We start from the raw sequence: 19,357 nt of genomic DNA on the forward strand, positions 1-19,357 counted from the left end.
AAACTGAGTAGAGTAATAGGGTTTTTAGTCTATCTGTGTATAGAAGATTTTTGAGGCCCTGTATTCTCCTGGTGAGGAACCTCTGTGGTCTCTCCAGCTGCTGTATGTACTTTGCAAAGTACTTGCCGAATGGGGCATTGTCCTCAATAATGGGCCTTATAAGAGAAGAATACAGGGATGTTATAACCTTCTTCTCCCTGGATGAGATACCCTTACTTATGAGGTGGTCCATAGAGAAAGCTTTCCTTACAATGGAAGCAACATGGTGGTCAAAAGTCAGGTTGCTACCAATCTTGTTGCCCAAATCCTCACGACTGACTGCGTGCTTAGGACATTATTATTAATGTGATAATTTGTGGAGACATCACTTTCTCCGAAGGGAATGATGATACATTTTTTTGTATTCAGCTTGAGGCCATGTTTCTGGCACCAGTCATTTGGGTGAGACCCTCTTGGAGGATGCCCACATCACTAGGGAAATTGATGACAGCACCCAGCTTGCAGTCATCTGCAAACTTAGTCAGTCATAGTCCACTGGTTTTGGCCTGCACCTCAGAAAAGTATATCCTAAATAACAGAGGCCCCAAGACTGAATCCTGGGGTACACCATTCAAAACGGGTCTACTGCTTGATGTGGCTTCCTCTATTTTGACCAGGTGGGTTCTATCAATGAGCCAGTTAGCTACCCATCTGGTAACATACGGATTGATGCCTAGTTGAGAGAGTTTATCTATTATGCCCGAGGGGGGAATAGTGTCAAAGGCTTTGGCCAGGTCAAGGTAGGTGGTGTGCACTGTCTTCCCCTTATCCATGGCTTTGGTGACTGTCTCAAAAAAGTCGACGAAATTTAACAGGCATGACCTCCCTTTGATGAAGCCAAACTGTGTGGGATCGAGTGTTTGGAGATTGCCAATGTCCTTCTTAATGAGGTCCATGATAATCCATTCCATGGCCTTGCACATCAGGCTAGTTAGGCTGATGGATCTATAATTTCTTAGATCGGTGGATGTGTGAAAAAATATGGTCTCTAAAAAGCAGGAGGGGGGTATAAAGTCTACTATTTTTAGAAAACCTTCTTACTCAAATAGTATTTTGCATTTTTCCAGTAATCATCCTGTACATATAAAAAGGGGGATCATAAAAGGGCAATTAGTAAGAGCAGCCCATATGGTCCCAGAATTTGAGGATTTCCTGGAAGAATGCAAAAAAATGTCTAGAATGTTCAGAGAGAGAGGTTAACCAGTGGGGTTGATTAATAACATAAAGAGTGAAGTTATTTACAAATGGCAAACTCTTGTATATAAACCTATTCTGGGTATGAGTAGAAATAGTAATGGGCATGAAGAATTTCAAGGAATAGAGCCTTATGTAAATGTAGCCCCCCCAGGTTTAAATGAACTGGTATCTATCACCAGTGCACTAAAATTAAAGATTTATGGCAAATGAGATGTCAACTAGTATTTTATGTTTTATATTTTATGAATTTTTATGAAGGTATATTTATCTATTTTGTCAATGTTGTCTAAAGTGTTTGTAAAAGTTTTTAACATTTCTATGTGTCTTTGTTTTTAACTTACAATAATAATCAAGTGTTCCTTTAATGGAGGAATTGGATTTGGGTTCTAATTGGTTTGTTTGAATCAGCTGCAGATATAAAATTGTCATGGAATGCAATCATTTGTCTGAAGAAGTCTGGTGATGTGCACCAGACGAAAGCGCTTATCTTAATAAATATTTCTGTGTGCCTGATACAGCCAGTGCTAAGTTTATTTTATTTTTTCTTTGTTTGACCCTAGCTAGAGGGGGGTTGGGGGAGATGATGACTTCGAATGTGACCTCTTTATGGTTGGATCTTACAAGGGAGGATGATACTGCAGGGATGCTGCAGTGGTTACTTATTTTGGTTAATACCAAGTCCAAGATATTATCACCTCTTGTGGGGGTATTGACTAGCTGTTCCAAAGCATTTGCATTGACAAAATCGAGGAATCTCTGGGCATTTGTGTTCTGCCATGAGTATGTCTATGTTTGGGTAGTTAAAGTCACCCAGGATAAGGGTAAATGGTTGAATCTTGATAGATTCATAGAGGTCTAGATAGGCAGTTTGGGCATCTTGAGTCAGATTTGGGGGCTGGTAGCTAGCTATGATTTGTATAGGGGTCTTGTCAATGGTTAACTGCACCTGGAGTGTCTCCTGTGCATCATACTGTTTGACCAGCCTGAAGGTGTGTATGTCTTTAATATATATTGAAACACCACCTCCTTTGGCTTTACTACTCATAGTTTGGGGTCTGAATGTATGATAGGATGAATAACCAGGTATGGCTGGGGTGCTCTCCGGAACTTTGAACCAGGTTACTGTGACTGTGCAGATGTCAGCATTTTCCAGGGTTAAGAATGTTTGCAATAAGTGCTGTTTCATGTTTAGACTCCTAGCATTTAGCAGCATGACCTTTAATTTGGGCTTTGTTGAAATTTTATGTTGGTAGTTTTAACCTCATCACGTTTTCCATAAAAGGCACTATGGGGGAGGCAAATACATTTGCACTACATTCGATTATACTCATATAGCTATAGCTATAGATATGGATATAGCTATTGTAACATAGCATGGTGATTGCCAGTGGTACAAGGCTACATTTGGCATCTTACTTGTATAACCTGATGTACTACATTGTATTTCATTGTAATGAATTTATCTGTTGCTAATGGTGAAAGAACTATCTGTGCTTCATGACTATAAACAAATTTAGTGCAGACTACAGGAGAACTTGGGCTCTTTAAGAAGAAATGCCTGAATTATGGAGAAAAGAGAATCCAGTTATGAAACTGCTGCAATTTAAAATAAAGGCAGAAACAAGGAGTCAGAAAGTTGTTTGAACAGAAGATCCAGAGTAGTCTGGACTCTTTGAGCTGAGGTCAGAGCATAAGCTCTGAAATGGGGATTATTTAGGAGCGACCGTTATGTCAGGGTAAGTCTTGGTAACAGAAACAGTGTATAAAACTGGGGAGCAAAGACTGCTCATGAGAGACTTTTATGGTTTGTTTTATAAATCTGCCAGAACCAAGATACTGTTTGGAAGTGTCAGAACCTGAGTTTTGGTAAATGTTTATCAGCAGCAGAGTTTGTGTATTAGTCACTTACAGAATGATTGACTTTGTCATGGCTGCACTTGCTATTTGCCTTATTTTAATGTTTGGTGAAGTCAGCCTGAAAATGTGTGTTTTGGACAGTAGAATGCTTATTTTATCCAAAGAACTTTGAGTGTCTATTATTTAAATTCCACAATGGGTACTTAGACACACACACAGACACACACACACACACACACACACACACACACACACACACACACACACACACACACACACACACACACAATCTTAGAACAATTCTTGGACCACATACACATTCAGCAAAATCTCTCTGTCTCAGAAACAAGCAGGTGTCTCATGCCTCATGCCTAAAACAATTCGGTCAAAATATAAAAAGTTTAACTAGTCACCTAAATAAACCAGCTATGTATAAAGGAAAACTACAAATTTTGTTGAAATTGTTTGAACAGCAGATCTCCTTTACTGCCTTCATGATTCATGATTTTTTTCTAAGAGTATTAGCAGCAAATGCCAGCCATGTTGTCAATTGGATTAACACACATTTACATTTTTAAGCCTTTTACAGAAAAATAAATCATTTATTCAAACAAAAAAAAAATCCCACAAGAATTGATAAAATGCTACCTACTCTGTGAGGCCATCCAAGCAAGCCTGCTGCAAAGCATTGAGAGTACAGCAGAGAAACTCATGGGCATCTTCCTGCTGGCCAACAATGAAGTGACTTGCAATGTCTGCAAAGAGAAAAGTTATACATTGATTTTCCAAAAGTTAATGTGTGTAGCACCTCAAAGAACATCAGTATGGATCAAGTACAAATGTAAGTGGATTCTGACAACATGTTAACTGTTAAGCACTAAATGTATATATTATTCCCCTGCACTGTCTGTCAGGCAGTGTACTATGGCACTGATATCGGTTAACTGTTAAGCCCTAAATGTATATATTATTCCCTTGCACTGTCTGTCAGGCAGTGTACTATGGCACTGATATCGGTTAACTGTTAAGCCCTAAATGTATATATTATTCCCCTGCACTGTCTGTCAGGCAGTGTGCTATGGCACTGATATCGGGTAACTGTTAAGCCCTAAATGTATATATTATTCCCTGCACTGTCTGTCAGGCAGTGTACTACGGCACTGATATCGGTTAACTGTTAAGCACTAAATGTATATATTATTCCCCTGCACTGTCTGTCAGGCAGTGTACTATGGCACTGATATCGGTTAACTGTTAAGCACTAAATGTATATATTATTCCCCTGCACTGTCTGTCAGGCAGTGTACTATGGCACTGATATCGGTTAACTGTTAAGCACTAAATGTATATATTATTCCCCTGCTCTGTCAGGCAGTGTACTATAGCACTGATATCGGTTAACTGTTAAGCACTAAATGTATATATTATTCCCCTGCACTGTCTGTCAGGCAGTGTGCTATGGCACTGATATCGGTTAACTGTTAAGCACTAAATGTATATATTATTCCCCTGCACTGTCTGTCAGGCAGTGTGCTATGGCACTGATATCGGTTAACTGTTAAGCACTAAATGTATATATTATTCCCCTGCTCTGTCAGGCAGTGTACTATGGCACTGATATCGGTTAACTGTTAAGCCCTAAATGTATATATTATTCCCCTGCTCTGTCAGGCAGTGTACTATGGCACTGATATCGGTTAACTGTTAAGCACTAAATGTATATATTATTCCCCTGCACTGTCTGTCAGGCAGTGTACTATGGCACTGATATCGGTTAACTGTTAAGCACTAAATGTATATATTATTCCCCTGCACTGTCTGTCAGGCAGTGTACTATGGCACTGATATCGGTTAACTGTTAAGCCCTAAATGTATATATTATTCCCCTGCACTGTCTGTCAGGCAGTGTACTATGGCACTGATATCGGTTAACTGTTAAGCCCTAAATGTATATATTATTCCCCTGCTCTGTCAGGCAGTATACTATGGCACTGATATCGGTTAACTGTTAAGCCCTAAATGTATATATTATTCCCCTGCTCTGTCAGGCAGTGTACTATGGCACTGATATCGGTTAACTGTTAAGCACTAAATGTATATATTATTGCCCTGCACTGTCTGTCAGGCAGCGTACTATGGCACTGATATTGGTTAACTGTTAAGCACTAAATGTATATATTATTCCCCTGCACTGTCTGTCAGGCAGTGTACTATGGCACTGATATCGGTTAACTGTTAAGCCCTAAATGTATATATTATTCCGCTGCACTGTCTGTCAGGCAGTGTGCTATGGCACTGATATCGGTTAACTGTTAAGCACTAAATGTATATATTATTCCCCTGCTCTGTCAGGCAGTGTACTATGGCACTGATATCGGTTAACTGTTAAGCCCTAAATGTATATATTATTCCCCTGCTCTGTCAGGCAGTGTACTATGGCACTGATATCGGTTAACTGTTAAGCCCTAAATGTATATATTATTCCCCTGCTCTGTCAGGCAGTGTACTGTGGCACTGATATCGGTTAACTGTTAAGCCCTAAATGTATATATTATTCCCCTGCACTGTCTGTCAGGCAGTGTGCTATGGCACTGATATCGGTTAACTGTTAAGCACTAAATGTATATATTATTCCCCTGCTCTGTCAGGCAGTGTGCTATGGCACTGATATCGGTTAACTGTTAAGCACTAAATGTATATATTATTCCCCTGCACTGTCTGTCAGGCAGTGTGCTATGGCACTGATATCGGTTAACTGTTAAGCACTAAATGTATATATTATTCCCCTGCACTGTCTGTCAGGCAGTGTGCTATGGCACTGATATCGGTTAACTGTTAAGCACTAAATGTATATATTATTCCCCTGCACTGTCTGTCAGGCAGTGTGCTATGGCACTGATATCGGTTAACTGTTAAGCCCTAAATGTATATATTATTCCCCTGCACTGTCTGTCAGGCAGTGTGCTATGGCACTGATATCGGTTAACTGTTAAGCACTAAATGTATATATTATTCCCCTGCACTGTCTGTCAGGCAGTGTGCTATGGCACTGATATCGGTTAACTGTTAAGCCCTAAATGTATATATTATTCCCCTGCACTGTCTGTCAGGCAGTGTGCTATGGCACTGATATCGGTTAACTGTTAAGCACTAAATGTATATATTATTCCCCTGCACTGTTTGTCAGGCAGTGTGCTATGGCACTGATATCGGTTAACTGTCAAGCACTAAATGTATATATTATTCCCCTGCACTGTCTGTCAGGCAGTGTGCTATGGCACTGATATCGGTTAACTGTTAAGCCCTAAATGTATATATTATTCCCCTGCACTGTTTGTCAGGCAGTGTGCTATGGCACTGATATCGGTTAACTGTCAAGCACTAAATGTATATATTATTCCCCTGCACTGTCTGTCAGGCAGTGTGCTATGGCACTGATATCGGTTAACTGTTGCTTTCCGATTAAATCCGTACTTTGTTAGCAGATAGAAGCTGTATCCCTCCTTCTTCCCTTCTTTCTGAGACTGGGACTTACACTTGGATCCAGTATGGCTAACCAGCTGTGCAAGAGATTTGATCTGACATGTACACTGTTTGTCTTGTTTGTGTTTACTAGCTAAGCACACTAAACAAGAGCAAGACCATTTAAAGGAATGAGGCACTAGTTTCACAAGTAACTCAAAATACAAAAGCTCTTTAGGACAAGTATGGACTAAAAGGAACCCATTTCAGAAAGATCACTCTGGGAAATCTAATAGGAGTGTCCCAGCATTACATCACCAGAAGCAGTAGGGCAGAATGGCAGCTGTGATAATATTCTCAGTGAAGAAGCACAGCGGTGCAGCGATAGTATTGTCGCCTTACAGCAAGAGGTTCTCTGGTTCGATTCTCAGCTGGAGTGCCTTTTGTGCGGAGTCTGCATGTCCTTCCTGCATTCATGTGGGTTTTCGCCAGGTGTTCCTGTTTCCTCTCATGTTTCAAAGACATGTATCTGGAGTGTTTCTCCCAGGGCCTCTGCTGAAAATTGGCTTAATTTCAAGTTGGACTTTCCCAGAAAACAAATGTTAAATAAATAAAAAAAGAGAGAATATATAACATTCACTGAAACATAAAACCATATGCCAGGTTGTTAAAATCAAGCAATAAAGAGGCCAGTCCAAGGAATAATACACTTACTGTCACAGATTTTTTATTTATTTATTTTGCATTTGTTAACCGGGTTAGTCTGGCTGAGCTTTTGGCTCATTTTCAGCAGAGACCCGGGGAGAAAAGCTGCTCTGGACTAGAAAACAATGTATTAAATTTTAGTAACATAACAGTAACAATCAGCTATAGAATCTTACAAGCAGAGACCTGGAGAGAAAAAAAAGCTCCTCATGCAATTCAATTATACAGAGTATTAACAACTGGCAGACAAGTATGTGAGTTGTTACAAACAAGGTTTTAAACAATTAGCAGAAGAAAATGTGACTAGTTACAATATTATTTAAGCTGCTTAGAGCAAAATGAGTTAATAGTTAGGCAGATGCTTATTTAAAGTGGTTAGGATCTAGTTGTATAGGAGTATGGAAACAAGAAAGGAACGTAGGAATGGCTAGTAGGAGATGTAGAGGGAGGTAGAGTATAGGAGACAGACCAGGCAGGTAGGCTGTTTTGAGACTGTAAGAATTGAGTGGTTGGAGATAGAGGAAGGGAAGAGGTAGAAGAGGCAGGGGAATAGTGTTAGAGATACATTAAGAGTGAGGTGGTGAAATAGGTGAAAGGATGGTGGTTTCAGGGTGGTGTACTCCTTGAATGAGAAAAACACCAGGATAACCCTAAATGACCTCATAGTAGATGTCTGCTTACAAATTACAAGTAAAGCATGAACCTGTACAAGCTGGGCATCAATGTTTAAGGTCAACCATGATGTTGCAAATTTAGAAGTTATGTACTCACCATAACGTTCCATCTGAGTAGGTGACTTCATTTGGATGCAACCTGTGGGTATCGGATCCGACTTCAGATCAGAGCCGGCATTTCAAAAGCTTAGGATCCGAGCTCCTAGCTCCTCCCTCTACCCATAATCCCCTGCCAAGCCCTAACTGACCTCAGATTGAGTTTGCCTAGTGAATACTAGTATAAAAATACCTGAACACAGGAATAAACTCTTACTCTATATAGGTCAGGGGGATGGAGGGGGGGATGGTTGCATCCAAATGAAGTCACCTACTCAGATGGAACGTTATGGTGAGTACATAACTTCTAAATCTGAAGTAGGCAGACTTCATTTGTCTGCAACCTGTGGGACAGAGTCCCCAGCTACCTAAATCTTGGGCGGCCGTCATGGAAGGATGTTCCGGAGCACCGCAGAGCCAAAGGATGCTCTCCCCCTGGAAACAACATCCACCTTATAATGAGAAATGAAGGTATGAGACGAGGCCCAAGTGGCTGCTGCACAGATATCATCCAATGGCACTCGGGACTTAAAAGCAGCTGAAGTGGAAACTGCCCTAGTAGAGTGAGCTGTAATCCTCTGAGGAGCAGGCCTACCTGAGGTGTCATAAGCCTGCAAAATACAATTAGCAATCCATCTCGACAGTGTGACTTTGGAGACTGCTTTACCCATAGCAAATTTAGCAAAGGAGACGAACAGTTGATCTGATTGTCTATGACCAGCCGTTCTGTGAATGTAGAAGCGCAATTGTCTGTGAACATCTAAAGAATGTAGCTTATATTCTCCTTTGTTTTTATAGTTGGGGAAAAAAACAGATAAGTTGATTGATTGGTTAATATTAGATTCCGAAGAAACTTTTGGAAGAAAAGAAGGATTGGTCCTGAGGAACACCCTATCGGGAAAAAAGGAGAGGTAAGGCGGTTTGACGCATGGAGCCTGGAGTTTCGACACTCTTCTGGCTGAGGTGATGGCTACCAAGAAGGCAGTCTTCTAGGAAAGGTACTTTAGATCTACAGAAGCTGCAGGCTCAAAGGGAGGAGCAGTAAGGGCCTGTAGGACTAAAGATAGGTCCCAAGGTGGCACAGCTTCTTTGACCGGAGGCCTCGACAGAAAAACTCCTTTAAGAAAGGTCTTGCAAAGTTTTGCAGTCATGAGGGGAGCTGACTCATGACCCACATGATAATGGGAAATCGCTGCCATTTGTACCTTTACGGTGGAAGAACTGGCCCCCTGATGAAAGAGGTCTGTTAAGAAGTCCAGTACCGCAGACATTGGTGCAGAAAAAGGATCAATATTGTTCTGAGTCGCCCAAATAGAAAACCTTTTCCATTTGCCTTTTCCTAGTGAAAGGTTTATGAAGGTTTATGAGCCGCCACTAAGATGGCCTTGACTGATGAAGAGATACCGGGAGTCCTAATCAAGGATGGAACTGGAGCAGCCAGGCTGCCAATCTCAAGGTGTGTAGATTCGGAATCGGGAGCCCTTGAGGATGGGAAATGAGATCCGGGATAGGATCTAGAATCCAGGGCGGATTCACTTTGTGAGACCATACATAAGGGAACCAAGGCTGATGAGGCCAGAACGGGGCAATGAGAATCATTCTGCTCCCCAAACTGTTGGCTTTCTGCAATAGCCTCTGCATTAGAGGTAGTGGAGGATAAGCATAAAGGAGACCGGGAGGCCAAGCATGCACCAGTGCGTCTCTCGGGGGTTCCCCAGGTGGGGGAAGCAGAGTGAAGAAACTGTCGCATTTGGCGTTTGAGTGAGAAGCAAAAAGATCGCAACAGGGTTGCCCCCAGACAGCAAAAATCTTCTTCGCTACTATTCGTGAGGAGAAAGAATGGTGCGACTGAGCTTGTCCGCAAGGATGTTGGACCTTCCCGGAATGTGCGTTGCTACAAGGAAGCGTTTGGTGGAGATTGCCCATTCCCAGACTCTCATGGCCTCTCGACAAAGGGGATAGGACCTGGTTCCCCCCTGCTTGTTGATGTACCAGACTACAGACATGTTGTCTGTCTGAATCGCAATAGTCCCCGCAGGGAGAAGGCTGTGAAGTGCTTGCAACGCTAAGAGAACCGCCCTCATCTCCAGGACATTTATATGCAACAAGGTCTCTGAACTGTTCCACATGCCTTGGACAATCTTGCCCGCAGAATGCCCCCCCACCCGAGGCGAGAAGCGTCCGTGGTCACCGTGGCTAGGGGGAAAGTTGCACAAAAGGGTCTCCCTGTTAGGTGTTCCGCCGAATGGAGCCACCAAAACAGGGAGTCCCTGCATGCTTTGCTGATAGCTATCGGGCTGTTGAGAGAAGAGTACAGCGGAGACCACTGGACCTGTAGGATCCACTGAAGGACCCGCATGTGTAAGCGAGCATGGAGAAGAACTGGAATAGCTGCTGCCATTGAACCCAGGGCCCTCAGGACCGAAGCCGCCGTCGGAAACGGTTGCAGGACGGCTGTGATATGACACCTCAGGCTGGACAGTCGATCTGGAGTGAGGAAGGCCCGCATTGATTTTGTGTCCAACCTTCCTCCTATGAAATCTATAAGTTGCGTGGGATGCAGTAAGGATTTTTCCATGTTTATGGTGATGCCCAGCCGCGGGGCTACGAGGAGGAAATAGTCCCTGGCTGAGCACAGTAGATGCCTTGATGATGCCGTGAGGAGCCAGTCGTCCAGGTATGGAAAGACCTGTATTCCCTGGAGTCTCAGGTGGGCCGCTACCACTGCTAGTACCTTGGTGAACACCCTGGGGGCAGAGGTGAGACCAAAGGGAAGGACCCTGAACTGGTAGTGGCTGGCTCCCAGCCGGAAGCGAAGGAACCTCCTGAACCGTCTGTCCATCTGAATGTGGTAGTACGCGTCCTTGAGGTCGATAGAGCACATCCAATCGTTTTCCCGCAAAAGAGGGAGAATAGATTGTAGAGTGACCATCCGGAATTTTTGCTTGGTTACAGACAGGTTCAGCAGGGAAAGGTCTAAGATCGGTCTTAAGTCCCCCGTTTTCTTTGGCACCAAAAAGAACCTGGAGTAAAACCCTGATCCGGTCTGATCTCGGGGGACGCGCTGGATGGCTCTTTTTTCTAACAGCTGCTCGATTTCGACAGCTGCTGCCTCCCTTTGGTCGGGTGGTACATCGGGGAGGCTTCAGGATCTGGGGATTTTGCTCAGGGGAATGGCATAACCTCTGGATATCACACGAAGCACCCAACGGTCTGATGTGATTGACTCCCAAGATGTCAGGTGCTTCGAAAAACACCCCCCGACTGCCTCCAGAGATGGACAGTCAGGCAACCCTTCAGGGCTGTTGCGTGGGTCTGTCAGAGAAAGGTTCTCTGGATCCAAAGATCCTAGGAGCCCCTCTGCCTCTAGGGCGGTGACCTCCCTGTCCTCCTCTGCCACGGAAGGACTGGTTGTCCGGAGCAGGTTGGGGTTGCTGCGACTTCCGGAACCACATCTTCTTCTGTCCCTTCTGGTTCTTCGAGAAGGACCTCTGGGGAGCTGAGAAGCGGACTCTGACGGCAGACAGTGTCTTCCCGTCCTTCTCGCTCTGGACTAACATTTCGCGAACAGTTTTGCCAAATAGGGCAGAACCATCAAAGGGGGCATTCGCGAAGGTCGCTTTGAAAGGCTCTGCAAAGTCACAGTGACGGAACCAGGCCTGACGCCTCATGACGAGGCCCGCTCCACTAGCTCTAGCGGCTCCCTCAGTTGCATGAGAAAGTAGCCGCATAGAAGTATTAGAAACTGATCTGAGAGTGGCCATACGGGTGGAGTACACGTGCTTGTCCTCCGCCGACAAGGACTCTGGGGGAGATGCCGCGTACTCTTTAATCAGGTCCCGTTGCATCCTGATGACATGTGCCATGTAGTTCAGCGCTCCCAAAGAGAAGGTTGCTGAACTAAAAACTTGCTTCCCAATGCGATCCATCGAGCGGGACTCCTTGCTCGGAGGATGCATACAGGGACTTTCCTGGGCTAATTCCCTCTTTGTGGCTGTGACCATCATCATTGCATCTACTGGGGGGCCTTTGCTCCAATGGGTGCAGTCCGCCGGTGGGCTCAGGATTCGATCCGGATGCTTGGGGACAGGCTCAACGGTGTCCGGATCCTTCCATGCTCTGGTGGAAATAAGGTCTACCAGAGGATCGGCAGGAGGGGACACCCAAGAGGTAGATGGGACCGCCTCGAATGCCTCCAAGAACACAGACTCGTCTGAGGAGGCCTTGGGGGCAGACCACCCCCCCCTGATTCTAAGCATCTCCATAATGTCTCCAAAGGAGACGTCCTCCGGGGGTGACCTTGGGGAGCCCTCCCTTTCATCCAAGTCTGTGTCTTCGGTAATGGACTCAGGGGAGTCCACGTGTCTCCTTTTACACTTACGCTTCCGAGGCACTTCCTCGGGGGGAGTGTCCGAGGAGTCCTCTTCAGCAGCCAGATGTTCCAAAGGAACTACTTGGGATATCGAGGCGGGCTGTCCCTGGGACCGGCTGATGGGAGCCTGGCCCAGCTGCAAGGGAGTGCGGGGTGGAGCCGCGGCAGGGACCGGGGGTCCGGTAGTCCTCAACAGTGCCCTTTCCACTACGTCGAAGGCCGAGGGAGAGCCGGTCTCTCTAAGCCCCGAGAGCCGACCCCCACTCGGATCCGATGCATGGATTGGAGCCGGAGCCGAGACCATCGGATCCGAGAGACCAGTGCGCTCCGACCTAGACGGAGTCGAAGACACACCAGCTCCCTCGGATCCGAGGCTCGGCCCTCGGCTCCGAGAGGTCAGGTCCGAAGTAACCGAAGCACTCAAGGGATGGATCGGATCCGAGGTGCGCCGACCTATCGGATCCGAACCACCCCCGGATCCAACTCTGCCCGGCTCCGACAGCTCCGAACCCGGGAGATGGGTCGGAGAAGGAGCCAAGGGGGTGAAAAATGGGGTCGAAGCCCCTCCCGGTTGGGGGGGCTAAGAGCACTCCCATTTGCATCTGGGCCAGGATGAAACGCCTCATCATCTGGTCCATGTCTGCTTCTGACATTGAGAACGTGGATCTAGATGAGGCCACAGAAGCGGACCTAGAGAGCCGCCTCGGGGACCTCACTGAAGGGCTAGTCTCCTCCTCCTCGGGTCCGGAAGAGAACCGAGGGGAATGGAGCCGGGGAAGAGGAGATCTAGAAGACACAGGAGAGGCCCGCTTAGACGGAGGGGCCGAGCTTGAAGTCTCGGCCCGCCGTTTGTGGTGCCTCTCCTTATGTCTCTCCTTCTCTCTAATGGTCTCCCTATCCTCCGGCTTCTTGGTGGGAGGTTGAGTCCCTGCAGGGGAAGGGGAGACCGTAGCACCCGTGGAAGGCTGCTGGCTAACAGGGGCAGAGGCCGAAGCCGTATCTGGAGGGAGAAGTCCCGCCAGAACTAACTTCGACCTCCGCTCCCTTAAAGCTCGGGGGTTGAACCCTGCGCAAATGGTACTACCAGATGACAGGTGTTCAACCCCCAAGCTTGCCGAGTGTGGCCATCAGCTGGGGACAGCTTGTGGCCACACTCGGTACATTTTGAGAAAACTGCGTTAGGGGCTTCTGCCATACTAAACCCTATATGCCTACACACACAAAAAACTCAAACACACAAACTACGCAAAACCCGATGAAAAAAATTTTTAAGGTAAAGAGAGGAAAGCCTAAAAACACACACACAACTAATTTTTTTTTTTTTTTTTTTTTTTAAAACACAGTTTTATTGATTTACAGATACAAAAGGAAAAAATAAACATTATTGGAATATTTAGTGGATTAATCTTACACAGAAAAGTACAAGTAAATCAAAATATAACCTATATATACATATATACATATGTGCCCGAGAAAACAAAAAGACACCATTAATATATTGGTAAAGTAATGTTGGATAAACATATGTCATGCTGCAATGCTCCTTAAACCATCCATATAATCCTGCAGGAGGGGAGGGAGTTACATCTCAAACCGTTACAATTCCAAGATCAATATAGCAGGATAGATGTTAAAGAATAAGTGAGTATGTATAGGGGTCAAGGGTAGAAAAGGTAAGTTGAAGTACCTATAAGGATATAATTATTAATTATTAGACAAGAGTATAAAGATAAAGTCCCATAATCTCTGGTATGTAGCCCGCTTACGGGAATTAATTATTAGCAGTTTTTGGGAAGTAATGTACTTAATGGCCAGATTCTTAAAGTCCCTCCAGGATATTTTGGAGCGATCCATCCAGTGTTTGGTAATCTACAGAGATAGCGCTATTACATATCATGAGTATTTACATACCTAAATTTAAGCTCCGTGCCCTAATTATTCTTTGCCTCCTGATCAAATTACACACAACTAATTTAAGTGTAAAAGTTTGAAATTTTTCTGTCAAAACTTATCTGAACAAATTGCTGCCAGGAGCTCGAGGAATCCGTTGCTACTTGAAACGCGGCAAATGAAATCTGGGGTCAGTTAGGGCTTGGCAGGGGATTATGGGTAGAGGGAGGAGCTAGGAGCTCGGATCCTAAGCTTTTGAAATGCCGGCTCGGATCCGAAGTCGGATCCGATACCCACAGGTTGCAGACAAATGAAGTCTGCCTACTTCAGATCTTTAAGTTAATGTGAGAGAGTGGTGGACAGCTAGTAGTACAGTATCTCCCAGACTCATGGTAGCCAGTGACAGTCACACGGATGACTGAAAGGAATAGACATGCTCCATTATATACACCATAATGCAACATCTACTTCTCAGGGACACAAAGTATTTGAAGGATGACTGCCCTATAACTGGGTCTTCAGTGTAAATATATTATTATAAAACAAAAACTCTGAAACCCTGAAGTATTTTGTGTTCTTCTTTTGGAAAGGTATACATTTGAACAGTTGGTCTTGTCCTGCAGAGGACCATAAACTTCAACAACTAGTTTCAGTCATTCCACAATAGAAGAAAGGGTGGCATTATAATCATAGCCTCATCCTTAAATGATGTGGTACAGTTACTGAGATGCTACTGTTATTGTCAAACATGTAATATCTGGCCCCAGGAAAGGTCCCATTTAATACACTTAAATCCTGTCTGCAGCAGGAACATAGTCCCTTTCTTCAATATCATTTTATTTTCAGTTCCTCTTAACTAATTTTTGTGCTGTTGGTAAGGAAGAATCAGCAGCACAAAGGACCTCATGCTGGTCTTCTAACCTGGGGGCATCTAATTTCCCAGGCAGCATCAACCTTTACCTTCCTTGGTTATTCGGTCTACAGAAGACTAAATCACCAACCAACACAAAAACCTGTATGTAAAGTGCAATGAAAAGAAACATTTCCCTCTAACCATCTTACAGTCAAGCAACCAGTATTAACTGTCTGAGCTGGTAACGTGAGCCACCAAGGGCATGATTGCAATGTCTGCAAGGAGAAAAGTTATATATTGATCTCCCAAAAGTTAATGCGTGTAGCACCTCAAAGAACATCAGTATGATTATAAGCCACAGAAGGTTCACTTACTCTTCAAGTTCTTTATGAATGAAACGGGCTGAATGACACCTCCACTGTTTTCAAAGACTTTAATTAAATGGCTCTGCAAAATGCACATCATGCAAAATCCAGACTGGTGACCTGCAAAGGCAGAAACAAGCAATAAGTATCTAAAGCAAATTTTAAGTCACTATATCTATTCTATAAATAGCGGCTTCACCCACCAAAACAATTCCATAAAAATGTACATTTTAGGGTTTCTAAACTGAAGAGCACTGACACATCAATACAAACTTAAAAAGTACTACATCCAGTTCCTCAATGGTGGTCTGGTTCATGGGTTCATAGGAGGTTACTAGGCAAGCAGCCATAGAGCCCTTACAACCTAGCCATGTTAATCCCAAGTTGCCCCAGTTATCCTTATTAAATGGACATACTTTGCAGAGATAGTCTATGGTCAGCATCAACTCCCCCTAACCATAAGGGACACATATACCACCCACAGGGTAAACTTGCAGTTTCCCATCCATTTGCCCAGGTTGTGATTGAATAGGGTTAGTGAGGAGCTCTGCTTCACGTGAATTGGAAGTTTGTTCCAGAGGAACAGCAGTCTCTGGGAGACATATTTGTCTCTCCAGCATGTTTTGTTAATGCCATAGGTGTGGTTAAGATCCCTAGAGTGAGTGACTCTTGTGCCATTAGATTTGCAGATGTGAAGGATATCCATTTGGGCAGGGTTTGAGATTGCCCTTTAGGGCAGGCACAAGTTTCCTCTCAATAGCCTATACAATACAGAATACAATGGCAGGGCTTTTAGTCTATCAATGTACATCATGGTTTGGAGGCCCTATATTTCCTTGATGAGGAACCTCTGTGGTCTCTCTAGCTGCTGCAGGTGTCTGTTGAGTTACATGCAAAAGGGAGCTTTGTACTCTGTTAGTGGTCTGATGAGGGTCAAGTACAGTGGGGCTATAACATCCTTAGACCTGGATGTGATGTCCTTACTTATGGGGTGGGCAGAGTAGAATGCTTTCCTTACCACAGTGGAAACTTGGCCATCAAATTTCCGAATGCTATCTGCCTGTATTCCTAGGTCTCACACCACTGGGTTTGAGCTTAGGGGGGTGTTGTCAATACTGTAGTTAGCGGGGAGTTCTACTTTACCAAAGAGAATAATAATGCATTTTTCTGCATTTAATTTTAGATGGTGGCTTTGTCACCAATCATTTATCTGTGTTAGCCCTTCTTGTAGTATGTTATCATTGGAGGACTCAATAATAGCAACCAATTTGCAATTATCAGTGAACCTGGTATGCCAAAGGCCATTTAATTTAGCCCAGACTTCCAAGAAGTAGATTCCCAATAGTAAACGGTCCACCATAGAATCTTGTGGTATGCCACTGGTCACAGGTCTACTTGTAGAAGTGCAGTAACCAGCTTTGACAGTATATGTTCTGTCGGTGAGCCAAATGGCTACCCATGTCATGACGTAAGGGTTAATACCCAGCTGAGAGAGTTTTTCAATGGTACCTGAATGGGGAATTGTGTCAAAAGCCTTGGCCAGATAAAGATAGGAGGTATGCACTGTTTTACCTTCATCCAGGGCTTTGATGACTTTCTTGAAGAAGTCCACCAGGTTTAATAAGCAAGGTCTGCCCTTAACAAAACCAAACTGCATTGGGTCTAGGGTTTGAAGGTCGCCTATGTCCTTGTTTAAGGTCCATGATGATTCTTTCCATGGCCTTGCAGATGAGACTAGTTAGACTTATTGGTCTATAATTCTCAGGATCTGTTGATGGCCCCTGTTTGTGCAAGGGGATTACTGATGCTGTTCTCCACTCCACTGGAACAAAGCCAGTTTTCAGACTATGGTTAAAGAGAATGCTTAGTGGGTCTGCTAGGTCCTGATTTAGATTACTTAATAAGTATCCTGGGATGTTATCTGGTCCCATTGAGGCCATGTTTTTGGCCTTGGAGAACACAGATATGGCCTGATCTCTAGAGATACTAGGCAGAGGATTGGTGTCAGGTATGCTTTGGTGTATGGCCAGTGGGGCCAAGGGGATGAAGTTTGCACCGAATCTGTCAGCTAGAAGGTTGGTGATTTCCTCTGGTGCCATATGAGTGGTACCATCTATTACCCATTCTGCACATATCTGGGCATTCCCTTTTAGCTTTTGGATGTAATTAAAAAATGCGTTATGATTATCCTTAGCTAGGGATGCTGTTGTAGCTTCATACTTAGCTTTAGAGGATTTCACGAGATTTCTGATTTGCTTGTTCAAGCTGAGGAGGGAATTCTTCCTCTGCTGAGTCAGTTCCCTCTTATTTTTAAACATCAGTTTCTTCCTCTTGCTATATAACCTGTTTATACTTGAGATCCACTAGAGTGACTTGTTTTTTCAAGAGGACCAGGTTTTGATCCAGTCAGGGACAGGCTAATTTATGCAGCTGCTTAAGTGTTTGTACAGGGCATCTGAGTACACCTCTGCATAGGAGTCATTACTGTCTGTGAATGTGGGGTGTATAATACTTTTTATACTATCTCTTAGTAGTCTGAAGTTTGCTTTGGAAAAGTTCTTCAGTTTTTTGTTACAGTGGGGGTGTCAGGTTCAATAGTTACTTCAAACAAGACAGTTTTATGATTTGACCTTACCAGGGAAGGCAATACACAGGGGGGAGTGCAGTGACTCCCCATGTTGGTGAGTACTATGTCTAGAATATTTGAGCCCCTTGTAAGGGTGCAGACTATCTGTTCCACAGCATTTGAATTGACAAAGTCCATGAACCTCTAGACAAGCATGTTTGCACTATGTATGTAAACCAGTTGATGGAAGGATAGTTGAACTCACCCATGACTAATGCTTTTCTTAGTTCATGGTGGGGGACCTATAGCTAACAATGATGTGGTAGAGTGTTTTGCCTAGACTTAATTGGACATGGAGTACTTTGACAGAGTCATACTATTTGAACAGTCTTGAGGTGTACTTGGCTTTAATGAAGATGGATACCCCTCCACCTTTGGTTCTTTCATGCTCATTTTGAGGTATGAACATGTGGAAGGCACTATAGCCTTGCATGGCCAGGGTGTTCTCTGTGGCCTTGCCCTTGAACCGTGTCTCAGTGACTATACAGTCATCAGCATCTTCCAAGGTGAGGAATGCTTCCATGGAGTGCAGCTTCATGTTTGGACGTCTAGAATTAAGCAGCAGAACCTTGAGTTTGCCTCAGGTGGATTTTATTACATCAGAAATGTTGTTGTTTTGACACTGCCTAAAAAGGCACTACAGGAGAGGCAAGTGCCTTTGCCAGTATCCAAAAGCCTAGATGAACCATGGGCAGGCCATCTCCGGCAAAGTAGCATGGCCTGTCGACCATGTCGTCCCAGACTGACAGATACTGGATCCCCTGGACTGACACCAGAAGCTAAGCCAATTGTTGAAGTTGATCATTTTTTGTTTATACTGTGAAATCACCATGGGTGAAAGTAGAATGCTGCTTAGGGCTAAGGTCATACCTGGCTGAGACACATAGTCTGAGAGTTCAGTCATGTCTTTCTTCATATAGTCCAGACAGGTACCACTCAAGTCATTCACCACAACATTAACTATGACTGAGTTATAATGGTACTTGTTGTGCATGCATGATTTGATGGATCCTGGCACCTGACAGGCAGCTGACCATGACCTTTTCCTTGTCCAGCCTGGAGAGGGGAACATCTGTGTGTCTCACTATGCAGTCGCCTATGACCAGGACATTAGGTTTAGAGGTGTTTTACCTTAGGGCCTTATTTTATGAGAGTAATTTGCATGTGTTATTATGTGTAGTGGTTTCTATTTGCATAACAGTATATGCACTTTGTTTATGT

Source organism: Protopterus annectens, chromosome 10.part0 (assembly GCF_019279795.1).
Source record: "Protopterus annectens isolate FY-2018-M chromosome 10.part0, PAN1.0, whole genome shotgun sequence".
Taxonomy (NCBI): domain Eukaryota; kingdom Metazoa; phylum Chordata; order Ceratodontiformes; family Protopteridae; genus Protopterus; species Protopterus annectens.